This window comes from Chrysochloris asiatica, unplaced genomic scaffold (genome assembly GCF_000296735.1).
Source record: "Chrysochloris asiatica unplaced genomic scaffold, ChrAsi1.0 scaffold00013, whole genome shotgun sequence".
Taxonomy (NCBI): Eukaryota; Metazoa; Chordata; class Mammalia; order Afrosoricida; family Chrysochloridae; genus Chrysochloris; species Chrysochloris asiatica.
This window is the reverse complement of record NW_006408531.1, coordinates 12,280,843-12,285,490: the sequence shown is the minus strand read 5'-3', so window position 1 is coordinate 12,285,490 and position 4,648 is coordinate 12,280,843.

Here is a 4,648-nt window from a genome sequence, read left to right as displayed (position 1 = left end):
TCTTGGACCTTCTCATTTCTTTCATTTGTTTTAGCATCTCTACCCTGGAGAGCAAATTTCAGTGTCTCTTCTGACATCCATTTTGACCTTTTCCTTTTTTCTTGTCTTCTTAATGACTTTTTGCTTTCTTCATGTATGATGTTTGCGATGTCTTCCCACAACTCTTCCCATAACTATATTATATAGTATTTTATAAGATTGAGTTTTAAACTAAGTATAATCTTTCTGTTACTGAGAGTGGGCTATGTTTAAGGTTCTCTCTTAACATCAGTTTGAAGGCCATGTCTAATGCTTTTCATAGGGTAAAAATCTTAGTTTTTACTAAGAAAACAGCTTTTTGGCCAGTTTGTAATCCCTCACTCTAATTTGGTTTAAAGACATGTGAGTGCTTGTGGGTTAAATAGTCTGAATATTGTAAAGAATTGGTAAAGTGAACTCATTTTTACAAAATGTCTATGTTTATAATAACTTCAACAGTAAAATATTTTCAAGTAACCTATACTAAATATTACAAGATGTGTTTTATCTAAGGAAAAGGTAATTTTGAATAAAGTTGTTGTTGTTGTTGTTAAGTGCCGTCGAGTCGGTTCCGACCCATAGCGACCCTGTACAGGGTTTCCGAGGGTGTAAATCTTTAGTAGTTCCAAAATGTAAAACAAATTGATTTTTAAGAAAAAACTGAAGAAAGGTTAAATAGAAAGATAACAAGAGAATTTTAATTTTTTTAAAGGGGTAAAAGTAAATTGTCTTAAAATGGAATGTCTAGTTATTCTAGGATATGGAAAATAATAAAAGCTAAAGTTATAGATTGAGTTGCAAATGATCAGAAAAACTTAAATAAAAGGCTAAACTAATGCCACAGAAAATAGAAAAATGTATAAGTGTATTTGGGCTTAATAACAAATGCTGTCTTATTTCTTATGAAGGATAATGGCATGGAAAATATATAACAAAGGTAAGAAATTGTGGAATATTTGTTAAACATTTTGTTTGAATGATCAAGCTTCTGGCTTACTTTTAATTAAAAGTTTAATTTGTCAATTTTTAAAAATGTTTTAAAGCTTTAATGCCAAATAACATAAACCAAATAATTAGGTTTCTCCCTACTAAGGCAACAAAATGTTTCTGCATCATCAGATTAAAGGATTCATTTAATTCTTGTTCAATCTGCCTTCAAGACAAGGATTTTAACAGAATAAAGTCCTGAGCATAAACTCCTAACAATTTTGAAGCTCATAGAAAAGTCACCAAAGAATTTTCTGCTTATGAAAAAGGTGCAAAAAGTTTTATTTAAGGAGAAAAGGTCTCTGGTTCTCATTTGGGCTGAAAATTCATGTTGGTGTTTCCAAATCTGTTTCTGCCTAATACTGGATGCCAGGCATGTAATATAATGTCATAATTTTATTAATTTGAATTTTCTGTCACGATAGCACACATCTGTCAGTTTGCTGTACTGTGTATCTTGTGTGTTACTGTGATGCTGGAAGCTATGCCCCAGTATTTGAAAAAACAGCAGTGTCACCCATGGTGGACAGGTTTCTGTGGAGCTTCCAGACTAAGACAGACTAGGAAGAAGGAGAAGCAGATCACTTCTGAAAACCTTATGAACAGCTGAAGAGCATTGTCAGGCCAGGAGTTCCAGGAAACCTAAACAAATAGCGTGCCATAACATGAGTCTTTCAGGTTGGAAAGCAGTAAACATACGACTGGAGAAGAGCTGCCTCTTCAAATTAGAGTTGACCTTAATGGCATAAACTGAACAAAGTTTCCATTAAAAAGTTGCAGCAATGCATTAACAGGGAACTGCTGGAAATGAAAGCCAGATTTAGAAGAATATGTGCAGTGAGGGATGTCATTGCTGACAACACATGGATCGTGCCAAACCCAGAGAAAAACAGATATGTGTGCTTTATTGACTATGCAAAAGCATTTGACTATATGGACCATAATAAAGTATGAATAACATTGTGAAGAATGGGTACATCAGAACATTTAATTGTGCTCATGAGGAACCTATCTATAGACCAACAGGCAGCCATTAGAACAAAATAAAGGGATACGGAGTGGTTTAAAATCAGGAAATGTGTATGCCAAAGTTGTATCCTTTCATTATACTTAATCTGTTTACTGAGTAAATAATCCAAGAAGCTGGATCATATGAAGAAGAAGGATTAGAGAAAGACTCATTAATAATCTGCAGTGTATAGATAACATAAACTTCTTGTGGGAAGTGAAGAGGACTAGAAATCTTTACTCATGAAGATCAAAGACTATAGCTTTCAGTAGAGATTAAACTTTAATGTCAAGAAAACAAAATTCCCCACAACTGGACTAATAAGTAACATCATGATAAACTGAAAAAAGACTGAAGTGGTCAAGTACTTCATTTTATTTGGATCCCTAATCAACACTCATGGAAGCAGTAGTCAAGAAATTAAATATTTATACATAAATCTGCTGCAAAACAAAAGTGTTCAGGAGCAAAATGTCAGTTTAAGGACCAAGGTTCCCCTGACCCAAGGCATGGTATTTCCAGTTGCCTTATAAACATATGAAAGTTAGCCAATAAATAAGGAAGAGAGTAGAAGAATTGAAGCATTTGAATTATGATGTTAGTGAAGAATATTGAAAATACCATGGACTGCCAGAAGAAAAAACAAATCTGTCTTCCAATAAACACAACCAGAATCCTCCATAGAAGTGAAGATCACGAGACTTCGTCCCTCATTCTTTGGACATGTTGAGATGGATCAGTCCATGGAGAATGATGTCATGCTTGGAAAAGTGGAGGGTCAATGAAAAAGAAAAAGATCCCCAACAATGGGCTCAAACATAACCACTGTAAGGCTGCTCAAAGGACTGGGCAGGGTTTAGTTCTGTTGTGTATAAGGTCATTATGAGTCAGAACCTACTTGGTGGTGCCTAATAACAACACAACATGGTACAGTAGGACAAGCATTGGGCTGTTAACCATAATGTCAGTAGTTCAAACCCACCAGTTGCTCCTGAGAAAATTACATGGCATCTCTATGAGTTGGAACAGACTCCTCAGCACAATTCTGTTTCTTTTAAGTTTAATAGCACAAACGCCAGTGATTGTAATTGAGTTACTACATAGTCATAAAGTTTGATTTAGATATTTAACAACTTGATGATTTCATATATGAAGAATAAAACTGTTATGTGGTATATCTGAAGTTTTTCAGAAAATAATGTTAATCATTTATAATTAGAACTGTTTCTGCTTAAAGTTTTTAAACCAACTTTATTTGGCCCAACATTACTTTCATAATTAATTATTATTAATATTTTAACTTTTTCTCTTTTAAATGTTATTATTATTGTAAGTTAATTATCCCCTATTTGTTCTCTCATGTACAATTAAAAGGAGATGGGCAGCTGTCCTGTGCAGGACCAAAGCTCTCCACAGACAAGGGCTTGTGAGCAGTAAGAACATTTTCAAAACAATCAGTTGCAGAAGCAAACCCTGAATCACAGTTCTTCCCTCTGGGTCCAATAGACTCCCGCCCAGCTTAAGGAAGTGTCTCTTGCCTCTTGGTAGTCCCTAAAGACAAGGAGTGGCAGCTAAAGTCACCCACAAGTCATAGTTCTTCAGGGGACTACAGACTCCATGTAGAAAGTCAGAATACATTGGTCTGAAAAACAAACATGTCTTTAAAAATCTGTGAACTTTTAACTGTCTCTAAATAGAATTATTAGCGATACAGTTTTGTAATTGATGTTTGAACACAGCTGTGCCTAACTGTTTATAAAATAATAGATCCAGGTACTTGATGCCATGTCTCCCCTGGCCTAGACTATTCCTCTTAAAGATCCTTTTTCTCCTCAATGCAGACACTTATTTAGCATACAACCTTTAACATGTATCTGCCATTATAAAAAGTTGAACTGGGATTATTGCTAAAACTTGTAGTTATTGTCAATGAACTCAAGCCCAACAACAAGTTGCATCATGGAGTCCTGGTGTGATGCTGTAAAATAAACAATGGACCAGAAGTTTGGTTCAAACTTACCAGTAAGTAGCTCCTTAGAAGCCCTATGGAGGGTTGTTATGAGTCAGAACAACAAGAAGTTATCTAACAACCAAGGAGTTCCTCTAATATGGCCTGACTCCACACTAACTTTTCCATACTAGAAATTGTGTGCTATGGTGAAGCATACTGTCAGGAGGAACCAGTCACTGGAGAAGGATATATTAGTAAAGTGCATTGTCGGAGAAAAAGAGGAAGACCCCCAGGGAGATGGTTTGGCACAGTGGTAGCATCAATGAGTTCAAAAGTAGCAATGATTGTGAGGATGGCCCCAGACCAGACAGTGTTTTGTTCTCTTGTTTATAGGGTTGCTATGAATCAGTACTGACTTGATGGCACTTAACAACAACAGTAAAACATGGAGACGAGATCAGGTGTAGTCTGGCTATTAAAAGGATAGTGTCAAGCAAGATTTAAAGGCTTGTTCCAAACAAGCAACATCTGAAAGGAGCCAAGTCAATCCATGCAAAACGAAGTACACCAACCCAAGTGCCATCTAAAGGATTTAAAATAAAATCTGTAATCAAGAGGAAAACCGTGTATGAGTTTAGATTCAGAGGCACTTGGCATATATAAGTTGTTGTTGTTAAGTGCCG